The sequence below is a fragment of the Gopherus flavomarginatus genome, chromosome 3, assembly GCF_025201925.1.
Source record: "Gopherus flavomarginatus isolate rGopFla2 chromosome 3, rGopFla2.mat.asm, whole genome shotgun sequence".
In the NCBI taxonomy this organism is placed as follows: Eukaryota; Metazoa; Chordata; order Testudines; family Testudinidae; genus Gopherus; species Gopherus flavomarginatus.
This window is the reverse complement of record NC_066619.1, coordinates 172,080,391-172,092,927: the sequence shown is the minus strand read 5'-3', so window position 1 is coordinate 172,092,927 and position 12,537 is coordinate 172,080,391.

Sequence of the window (12,537 nt, the reverse complement as noted above, 5' to 3'; positions counted from 1 at the left end):
AGTAAGTGCCCAATCAAGAAACACTTAACTGACAATGGACTTTGGGAGATGCCAATACACATCTGAGTTTTCCTGGGAGTGTTCAAACTAACATGTAAACAATGGCGTCGGCCTACAAAACGCTGAATCATTCATGGACATGTGACTTGCCCAGGTGGCTACAAACTCCATCTTGTTGCTGTGATTTTGCACAGGAGAACAGAGGGGTTTCCACTCACAAGAGAGAGAATATAAAAGGCCCTGGAAACCCCTCCATTTTGTCTTCAGCTGGCTTAAGAGTTGGCCTGTCCACCCGTAAGAGATACCTGAAAGAAACTGCAACAAAGGACAGTAACTACGGGGGTGTGAGTGATTGCTGGACCCAGACTAAGAAGGAGTCCAGTCTGTGAAAGAAGCTTATTGGAACACCTCTAAGGGTGAGATTTACCTGTATGCAGTTTCTTAATGTATTAGGTTTAGACTTACGTGTTTTGTTTCATTTTGCTAGGTAATTTACTTTGTTCTGTCTGTTATTACTTCAAACCACTTAAATCCTACTTTTTATACTTAATAAAATCACTTTTGTTTATTATTGACCCAGAGTTAATGAGTAATACCTAGGGGAGCAAACAGCTGTGCATATCTCTCTATCAGTGTTATAGAGGGCGGACAATTTATGAGTTTACCCTGTATAAGCTTTATACAGAGTAAAATGAATTCATTTGGAGTTTGGAGCAGGGTGTCTTCGTGCTGGAGACAGGAGCACTTCTTAAGCTGTTTTCAGTTAAGTCTGCAGCTTTGGGATGCGTGGTTCAGACCTTGGGTCTGTGTTGGAGCAGACTGACATGTCTGGCTCGACAAGACAGGGTTCCGAAGGCCTAAACTGGCAGAAAAAATGGGCTCAGAGATTGTTTCAGCACATCAGGTGACAGTCCCAAGGGGGTTTCTGTGATTGAACCCATCACAGATGTCTCAGCCAAGTGTCAACAAAATCAATTGGACAACCACCTTGGTAAGCAGCCATTCTCTGGCAGAAAGAAAGGCATGAGCGAGATATTTACATCTTGGCAAACTAACTTGCTGTCACCTTAATCCCAGTTGGAGATGATTCTCAAAGAAGAGAAATGCTATATGAAGGGAGAACAGAGGACACAGATTACCTCCCTTCCCTCATCTCTACTCACAGCATCAACCATATTTGAAAGACAAAGAAAGCATCACTGAACTAGGGGAAGGGTCCTGGCTCAGAAATCCAGTCAGACTGCTATAAGCATATGATGAGAGAAACCTTTTTGCTTTAAATTAACTTAGCTTGTTATAAAATTCAAACTAATAATCAACCAATTTGTAACCAATTCTGACTTTTATACCTCATTGCTTGCAACCACTTAACATCTATCTTTCTGTGGTTAATAAACTTGTTTTATCTAAGCCAGTGTGTATTTGGATTGAAGTGTTTGGGAAACTTAATTTGAGATAAAAAGAATGAGGAGTACTTGTGGTACCTTAGAGACTAACACATTTATTTAAGCATAAGCTTTTGCGGGCTAAAACCCACTTCATCGGATGCATGCAGTGGAAAATACAGTAGGAAGATATATATGTATACACAGAGAACATGAAAAAAATGGGTGTTGCCAAACTCACTATAACAAGTGTAATCAGTGAAGGTGGGCTTCTGTCAGCAGGAGAAAAAAAAACTTCTGTAGTGATAATCAAGATGGCCCATTTCCAACAATTGACAAGAAGGTTTGAGTAGGGAGAAGAGTTCTACTTTGTGTAATGACCCATCCACTCCCAGTCTTTATTCAAGCCTAATTGAATGGTGTCTAGTTTGCAAATTAATTCCAATTCAGCAGTTTCTCGTTGGAGTCTGTTTCTGAAGTTTTTTTGTTGTAGTATTGCCACTTTTAGGTCTGTAATTGAGTGACCTGGGAGAATGAAGTGTTCTCCGACTGGAGTTTGCGCATATCATATTCTGTTAGTGAAATGACAGACTTCCTATGAGCTTGTACTGCACAGAAGGAAAGAGCTGGGCAGTACAAGATGCTTATTTCTGGGGATAAGGCTGCGACTGGGAATTTGTTGTACTATTTGTTGCCCTGTAATATGATTCAGGAGTGGCTGGCCAGAAGCACTCATAATTCATCTGGGAGTGATTTGCATGCTAGAGGCTGTGTGTGAACAGACCAGGAGTGGTTGTTCTCACAGTGAAGCAATGTGAAAGGCACCCTAGGCTGAAGAACTTGGTGAGGACTGCTATTCAGCAGTCCAGATTGTACCCTGGGAATCTCACAATAAGAATTCGAGGTAAACTGTCTGTCTAACTTTCAGAAATTTCTTAGTAATACACAATAAACTAAACAATTTATTAGGATCCCACTGATTCCAGCATTGTTGATATCTATATTGGTTTGATTAAACAAAGTCTGAGGCTTATGGCAGATATAAAAAAGGATAAGTAGAAATTCTCAGGTGCAGAAGATCTGGATAAACTCTGGCCATATTTGGAAGAAGGACATATCTGGAAACTCCACCCATAATCACATCTATCCTGTCATAAATATAGGTGAAAACCAAAGAGCAAAATACTAGCAGCTCTGCTGCTTTGCACTCCTGCGAAGAGCCACTAATACTCAGTGTTCAATTTTCAGCGAGGCTTCAATCTGAGCTCTGCTTATGCAGAAGCATCTCTGTCTGCACACCAGCCTCGATACTTGCTTTTCCAGTGCTAATACCTGCCTGCTCAATGTGATGACATCTGTATAATCTATCTGCCCAGGTGTTTGCACAAGCTTGGGCATTCACAAAGTTGCGAGTATAAGAAAAGCAGCACGGGACAAGGACCAGGCCGTTAGCATGTAGGTGATGATCGTCATATAAGTAAGGTTTGGATTCCAGGATGCATTTCCCCGTATATTAGAGCAATTTTAAAGTGGGTCACAGTTAAAACCAAAGCTGTTTCACATTCTCAATTTTAAAAATCCTCTTTAAATGGAAGTCAGTTTATATTCAAACTAGTACAACAGATATTACTTTGCTTTTTGCATCAATATTGTCCTTTCACATTGTACAGTACATTGTGAGAGTGTAAGCAAACAAAGTCAGAAATGGACAGAAAAGGTTTCTTCCCACAGTTTTGCAAATGGACATGAGTTTGGATTAGGGTCAGCACTTAACAAGGACTAACAGAATAGCATGATCATAATGAGGTTTAGAAGTGTTAACTCATTATAAAATAAATCCAGTGTTGTATTGTTAAATCACATTGGGAAACTTTTTCTCATAACTAGTCCTCATTACCCTAGAAAAGATGTGAACTGTTTTGTTTTTTTTTTAAAAAGAGCAAATTCTCCAGAGACTAAAACCCTACATAGTTCCACTGAAAGCAAGAATTCCATTGGCTGTAAATCACTGGAGAATTTGATTAGTATTTTTTAAATATATGTTATCACAATCTGAGATTATTAGCCACAAATCACAGTGATGTTTTGTCTGGAAAGTTTTCTGCTATGTTACATTCACCCCTATATATACAACTGTGTTCCCTGACTCCATGCCAGAGTTCAAAATGTCATATCTGTATTGCATTGGATTGGTTCTAGCACATATGTAAGCAAGGTCTGAAGGAGCTCTCCCCTAACAATTAGTGATGAGCTGGGGATAAAAAGGCTTAAGGACCAGACTGTGTTTACGGGAACACACCTGCTTTGTCTAGATACCCAACGAACAGAGCTGTGTTGCCCAAGAGATCAATTTTGACTGGTGGAGTGTTATAAATCAGTTGTCCTGATTGGGGGGGTGGGGTGTCATCCTCAACTCAGCTGAATGCAGGGGGCTCGGATGTCAGATCCCAACAGAGAGAAGAAGGGATGGGGACAGGTGTTCCTGCCTGGAGATGTAGGCTCTGCTTACAAGTCCTAGGCACCATTTAGCCTGCCCCTCACCACTGTTTAAAGATAGAGCTAATTAGGGTCCATTCAGAGTCTTTTGTTTTGTCAAGTGACCTACAACTGAAATTGCCAATAATCAGGTTTAAGTGCTGCTCGATCTGCTGTGGAACAGTGTTTCTGCAGAAGTGACTGCTCAGCCTGCATTAGAAGTGAGGTTCCCCTACAGAGGCCTGGTCCACACTACACAGTTAAATCAATTTAAACAGCGTTAAATCGATTTAACTCTGTACCCGTCCACACTACAAAGCACTTTAAATTGATTTTAAGGGCTCTTAAAATCGATTTCTGTACTCCTCCCCAACGAGAGGAGTAACCCTAAAATCGATATTACTATATTGATTTAGGGTTAGTGTGGATGGAAATCGAAGTTATTGGTCTCATTCCTTTAATGTAGCTACCCAGAGTGCACCGCTCCGGAAATCGATGGTAGCCTAGGACCATGGACGCACACCACTGAATTAATGTGCCCTAGTGTGGACGCATAAAATCGATTTTATAATATCGGTTTTATAAAACCGGTTTTAGTAATTTCGATTTTATGCTGTAGCGTAGACGTAGCCTGAGAGTTGAAATCAGTGACGACTGAGTGGAACCTCAACAGACCGACTCTCAGAGGTCCGAGTAGAAAGGCAGGCAGCAGCAGTAGAATGTGGCGGTGCAGGGCCATTGGTGATGGAGCAGACAACAGTGCAGTGGGGTGAACAATGGCAGGATGAATGACTGCAGCAGAGTGAACGATGGTGCAATGGCAGTGGCAAGCAGCAGTGCAGAGTGAATGGCAGCAACGGTGAACCAGTTGCAGTGGCAGCAGCAGTGACAGCATTGTTTGGCATTCCTTCCCTTCCCACACCTCCCCCCGGGTGGGAGGTGAACGCATCTCTGAACTATGGGTCTTTGCTGACCCAGGATAGCAGCTATGAATGGGGTGTGGCAGAGAGAGAGGGGAGTGTCATGCTAAAAGGGACATTTGTTGGACTGTCACACTGAAAGATGAGAGAAGGAGGCAAAGGACACTGCCCATATATACTCTGGGGCGGGAGTTTTGCTCATGGTCAGATGTGTTCGAATCATGGTTGGGTGTTTTCCCAAATTAATGCCAGGTTCCTTTCCCCTTTGTATGGAAAGTTTTATCTGCTATGCAGAGACTCGGTGCTTGTGAAAGGGGAAGTATTGCCCCTTGGAGGTGCCTGGGGTGGTGGTTAATTTTCTCAGATTACTGGGTGGGGGCTCAGGCTGGTTCTGTATTGTATTGTTAAGAGGCACCCCTGGATATTGAACCCAGCCCTTGTTGCTGCCAACTCCACTTAGGGTTACACTTAAAAAAAAAAGATTGCTAATGTCAGCTTTAGGACTAATGCACACAAAAAATCCTACAGTTGTTTTCATGTGTTACAGTACGTCTTCACCACAAGGGAAGTAAATTCATCAAATCACAGGCTTTCTAGGGATTTGGAGGTGTAAATGGTTTCACACTCATCTTCACAGCATTCTGGTCCAATTATAGCAATGTTCTGCCTCTCACTATAGAATGCGAATGCTGAGCTTTAGCAGAATGTTGGGCAGATACCCTTCAAAATGCATACATCACCACCTCCTCACCATCATTAAGAATAGTCTAGTGAGGAGCAATTTCATGTTTCCTCTATACCTCTTTAATCACCGGCAAAATGAATGCATCTAAGCACAAGTTCTGATAGGGCCCAATAATCAGAACCCAGTTAGAGTCAATGGAACAACTCCCATTGATATAAATGGGTAGTGACTCAGGCCCTTGGAAAGGATGTGTGCAAGGGCACCACACACCCATTGTCTTGGGCAGCCCACAGATCCAGCCACGTTGGTCAGGTGGACATAAAAGTGTAAAGAAAACCTTTGACAAGGATTTTGATAAAGCTTCTGCTCTAGAGGACAACCTCTCTGAAACCACACAGCAAGTAAGAAAGTTATTGATTAAAGAGTATTAATGACAGCATGAAGGTAAATCTCAGCCAGTGGGAGTAAGTATTTCAGGATTTGGTCCTCAGATAATATTGTAACTGACCCAGGTAGGCGATAGCCTTAAACTGCATGAGCAGTAGTGAAAAGAAATTCACTGCTACTGGTAGCCTGCCTCTAAGGACTTGGAGACTAGACCTGGGTCTGCAGGGGTTTTGACACATTAATTTTTTTTTTAAATCCCTCCCATAATCTGAGTTGGCATCATGTCTTCCTTTAGCGTCAAAAGGAGTTTACCATTTGCTTAAATGGGAGCAGAGTTAGGTCAACACTGAGCACTTTTCAAAGTCACATGGTACCTTTTTGTGTTTTTTGTCATATCTGCATATTTTCTGCCTGATGTAGCACTTTCCTACTTGTCACTCATGCTATCCCTGCAGAACCAATGCAGCTAGAAAGACTCTATCCTGACTCCTGCATTATCAAACAGAGTAGTTAGCTATGTATGTGCTGATGAAAGAATCTTTACTACTTGTGGTGTTGTACAAGCCAAACCCCTCCACTGCCAAACCAAGCCCTCCCCTGCAAAAAACAAACAAACCAAAAACCACACAAAACCACAAAATCTAATGTGAGTTCCAGGTTGAAGTCAAGTTTGTTGGGGGTGGCAGTTTAGTTAGCCATATTCTTACTTGAAAACTGAGCAATTTTAGTCAGGAAATCATTGAGACACGGCAAATAAAGAACCCAAAGTGCCATATTTCCAGCATCATGTTTTAGAATATAATCACATTCTTTATTTTATGATAATTTAGGCAAATCAGTTAGGCTGTCTGTGCATCAGGTCCAAATCTGCAAGAAGGGATATACATACCACTACTGCCTGCCTACCTCGTGGAATATCATGCTGATAAATATAATGAGATTGTGAAACACTCATCTCTGCTTGTATGCTAAGCAGCCACTCTACCCTTTAAGTTAATCCCCTGCCCAAAATTGATACCTGACCCATCCATGCCAGAGGCTGCAAGGTCCCTGAGGTAGCATGTTGCTCCTTTCTGAAATGGTCATGGGAGGTGTTCTTTTCATGGGGTGACTCGCTCAGTTGGTTAGTGTGTAGTGCTAATATTACCATGGCAATGGGTTTGAGTCCCTTGGTAGACACAGGCCTTTGAAAAGTGACTTTTGTCTCACTGCTCTGAGCAGGGAGGCCAAAAATAGGGAAGAAGGCAGGCTGGATGCCTCACATGGAGCTGGCGAGAGGCCTCACCCCAGTGCCTGGAAAAACTCCATGTCAAGCTAATTCCTATTTTCAGCTGACTTGTCTCATGCCAGTGATACAAAGAGATGGCTCCGGGGTCTTGAGCAAAGCAGCAAGAAAGGCATGGCTCCCGCTGCCACAGCAGAGCAGGCTGGACAATGCAGGCATCAGTCTCATTACCGCTTGTATGCAAAAGGCGCCCAAATCCACCTGACCAAAAAACAGGGCCCCACTCTGATGTCATCCCATTTCAGCCTATTTCATGTACCTCAATTGGTTGTGGGAAAGGGCTTTGACATAGGCAGGCTGTAGGTGGGCCTTGCCCTGTAGCTTTTGCTATTTTCCCTGATTGCTTTGGGCAAAGGGCCAAAGGAAGAGAGAGGGTGGTGGGTGAAGCACTCCCTACATCCCTAGAAAACAGGGGAGAGCCATTGCCTAGCATCTGGACAATGCAAGCATCAATCCTACTATTTCTTGCATGTGAAATGATCACTAATCCCCCTATGAGGAATTGGCCCCAGCCAGACCACATTGTGGCAGGGGTCACAAAGACCCCACAGCGGCCTATTGCTCCTATCAGAAGGCCCAAGAGATGTGTTCTAATTGTGGGCTGGCTATCTGGGTGGTTAGAGTGGCGATAGTGACCCCTGCATAACCCCACTGCAGCCAGACTCACCCTCACTAACCCTAGGATGAGCCCCAATGCTGCCAACCTGCTCTCTATGACCCCATGTAATATCCATTGCCTTCTGTGACTCCTCCACTACCACCAAACTTGCTCTCCTTGACTCACTGTGACTCCACTGTTCCCAGCCTAATCCTCATTGACCCTTGCATGACATTGACTGCCTCCAAATGTATCCTCATTAATGCTTCTGACTCCTCCCAACAATATCTCTAGCTTTGCTATCTCTGACCCCACTGCCTCCTGCCTTGCATTCATTGACCCCTCTGTGACAGGAACTGGTGCCAAATGTTTCCTGATTGACCCATACATGACACCACTGCCCTGCCAATTCCCCTCTTTCAAGTGCCCAAGACCTTCACTGCCACCAAATTTACCCTCATGATGCCTAGTACTTCCAGCCTTGTGCTCAGTGTCCTCATTGGCCACCAGTACCTCCAAACTAAGTCTTATTCACCCTGCACGACCCAGTCTTCTTTCAGCCTTACAATCTATGTCCCACTTGAACCCCCACAGCATCCAGATTGAGCCTCATTGACCCCATCATGACCCCACAGGCTTGATTCTTGCCCTCATTGACCCTCAGTGTAACCCTCATTGCCTTCCAATTGATCCTAATTAACCTGTGTGTGAGATACCCCCTAAAAATTCCAGCCATGCTCATCGGGTCCTCATTTGACACCCCCCCATAATAATCGTCGACTCTTGCATGACCCCAGTACTTCAAACCTTGCTCCCTGTGTCCACATTTGACCACGTTACCTACCAACTAATACTTATTGACCCCTGCATGACCCCCCTACTACTTTCAACATTGCACTCAGTATCCTCATTTGACCCCCAGTAGGGCCAGATTAAGCCTCACTGACCCCTACTCCTTCCAGCCTTGCTCCCCGTGTCTTCATTTAACCCCCATTACCTCCACAATAAGCCTTATTGACCGCTGCATAACCCCCCCAGTACTTCCAGACTTGCTGTCAGTGTCCTTATTTGACTTACCTCCATAATGACCCTCACTGACCCCTGCATGACTCCGACTACTTTCAGCATCACAGCCCATGTCCTCATTTGACCCCACTAGGTCCAGATTAAACCACACTGACCTCTGTATGACCTCTAATACTTTCAGCCTTGCTCTGTGTGTCCTCATTTGACCCCCACTACTTCCATAATCATCCTAATTGATCCCGCATGACCCCTAGTGCTTTCAGCATTGCTCCCCGTGTCCTCATTTCACACCACTACTTCCATAATGATCCTCATTAACCTCTGCATGACCCCTAATACTTTCAGCATTGCTCCCCGTGTCCTCATTTGACCCCACTACTTCCTTAATAAGCCTCATTGACCCCTGCATGACCCTACTACTTTCAGCATTGCTCCCCATGTCCTCATGTGACCCCACTACTTCCTTAATAAGCCTCATTGACCTCTACATGACCCCCCCACTACTTTCAACATTGCAGTGGGTGTCCTCATTTGACTCCACTACTTCCTTAATAAGCCTTATTGACCCCTACATGACTTCTAGTACTTTCAGCATTGCTCCCCGTGTCCTCATTTGACCCCACTACTTTCATAATAATCCTCATTGACCCCTGCATGACCCCTATACTTTCAGCATCACTCCCTGTGTCCTCATTTGACCCCACTACTTCCTTAATAAACCTCATTGACCCCCTAAATGACTCCTAACACTTTCAGCATTGCTCCCCGTGTCCTCAGTTGACCCCACTACTTCCTTAATAAGCCTCATTGACCCTGCAGGAGCCCTACTACTTTCAGCCTTGCACCCCATGGCCTCATTTGACCCCCACTACTTCCTTAATAAGCCTCATAGACCCCTGCATGACTGCTAATACTTTCAGTCTTGCACCCCGTGTCATCATTCAACCCCACTACTTCCATAACAAGCCTCATTGACCTCTGCATGACCCCTACTACTTTCAGCATTGCAGTGCATGTCCTCATTTGACCCCACTACTTCCATAATGATCCTCATTGAGCTCTGCATGACCCCTACTACTTTCCGCATTGATCCCCGTGGCTTCATTTGACCCCACTACTTCCTTAATAAGCCTTATTGACTTCTGCATAACCCCTAATACCTTCAGACTTGTGCCCCATGTCCTCATTTGACCCCACTAGGACCGGCTTAATCCTCATTAACCTCTGCATGACCCCTACTACTTTCAACATTGCAACCCGTGTCCTCATTTGACCCCACTACTTCCATAACAAACCTCATTGACCCCTGCATGACCTCTACTACTTTCAGCATCGCTCCCCGTGGCCTCATTTGACCCCACTACTTCCATAATAATCCTCTTTGACCTCTGCATGACCCCTAATACTTTCAGCATTGCTCCCTGTGTCCTCATTTGACCCCACTACTTCCTTAATAAGCCTATTTGACCCCTGCATGACCCATAATGCTTTCAGCATTGCGCCCCGTGTCCTCATTTGACCCCCACTACTTCCTTAATAAGCCTCATTGACTTCTTCATGACCCCCACTACTCTCAACATTGCAGCGCGTGTCCTCATTTGACCCCACTACTTCCTTAACAAGCCTCATTGACCCCTACATGACCTCTAGTACTTTCAGCATTGCTCTCCGTGTCCTCATTTGACCCCACTACTTCCATAATAATCCTCATTGACCTCTGCATAACCCCAATACTTTCAGTATCGCTTCCTGTGTCCTCATTTGACCCCACTACTCCCTTAATAAGCCTCATTGACCTCTGTATGACCCCTACTACTTTCAGTATTGCTCCCCATGTCCTCATTTGACCCCACTACTTCCTTAATAAGCCTCATTGACCCCTGCATGACCCCTACTACTTTCAGCATTGCTCCCCGTGTCCTCATTTGACCCCACTGCTTCCTTAATAAGCCTCATTGACCTCTTCATGACCCCCCACTATTTTCAACATTGCAGCATGTGTCCTCATTTGACCCCTCTACTTCCTTAACAAGCCTCATTGACCTCTTCATAACCTCTAGTACTTTCAGCATTGTGCCGCGTGTCCTCATTTGACTCCACTTCTTCCTTAATAAGCCTCATAGACCCCTGCATGACCCCTACTACTGTCAGTCTTGCACTCCGTGTCCTCATTTGACCCCACTACTTCCATAATAATCCTAATTGACCCCGCATGACCCCTAGTGCTTTCAGCATTGCTCCCCATGTCCTCATTTCACCCCACTACGTCTATAATAATTCTCATTGACCTCTTCATGACCCCTACTACTTTCAGCATTGCTCCCCGTGTCCTCATTTGACCCCACTACTTCCATAATAATCCTCATTGACCCCTGCATGACTCCTCCTGCTTTCAGCATTGCAGCGCGTGTCCTCATTTGACCCCACTACTTCCTTAATAAGCCTCATTGACCTCTGTATGACTCTTATTATTTTCTGCTTTTCTCCCCATGTCCTCATTTGACCCCATTACTTAGCAGGTAATACTCACTGGCCCCTTCATGACCCCCTACTACTTTCAGCACTGCATCCCATATCCTCATTTGAACCCCTGCATGAACCTCTACTACCTTCAGCATCACACCCTGTGTCCTCATTTGACCCCCCCCACTACTTTATAATAAGCCTCATTGACCCCTGCATGACCCCTACTACTTCCAGCCTTGGTTCCCCTTGACCCCACTAGGTCCAGATTAATCCTCATTGAGCTCTGCATGACCTCCCTAATACTTTCAGTATTGCTCCCTATGTCCTCATTCGACCCCCCACTACCTCCAAAATTAGCCCCATTGACCCCTGTTACTTCCAATATTATTCTGTTTGACCTCGCAAAATCCACGTTATGCCTCATTGACCCCATTGTTTTGATACTGGTGCTCACTAACTCCTGTTGGACTTTGATTGCCTCCAAATTGATACCAGCCTTGTTCTCTGTGTCCTCATTTGACCCCCCCATTAATGCCAAACTAATAGTCATTGACCCCTGCATTACCTTTTCTTTGTCTAGCCTTCCTCTCTGTGTTCCCCATTTGACCCCATTGACTCTAAATTGAGCCTCATTGACCTCTTGTGTGACCCTGATTGCCGCCATATGGAGCTCAATTAAATTGTATGTGAGACCCCCCTGTTATGTCCAGACTTGTGCTCTGTGTCCCTTCTGGGCTGCATAACTTCCAAATCAATGCTCTTTAAGCCCTGCCTGATTCCTACTACCTCTTGTCATAGGCTCTGTGAACCCCCTCGGGTGACAGCCCCAGAATCAGAATCAGCTATTAAACAGGATGATTTGCATGAAAGTGAGTTTATATTGATGTTGTTTTCTGCACATTTTAAAATGCCCACAGTTTACTGAATTTTTCCTATTTAGTTGCCAGCACTAGATCTGCGTAGAAATCAAGTTGTACTATGGGTCAATTTGAGTCCGTATGCCCCCATCACAAATTCGCCACACTATTTAGCAGGCCTGTTAGGGGCCTCCGGCCCAGCACATATCACCTCACTTGTGCATCTATGTACAGGGTTAGGGTCACTATGCATGTTATAAAATGATGTTTCAAAGCTCTGTTTAAAAATAGCCAATATGGTTTCAGAATGTCTTCTCATTTAGCATTGGCACTAGAGGCTGCCACTTTAATGGTAATTCCAACAGGAGAGACAGATGGTGGGATATTAAGTCAAAGCTGCCTGGAGTGAGACACGGAACAGGAGTGAACTCCTATATTTTGTGGAGGGAAGAG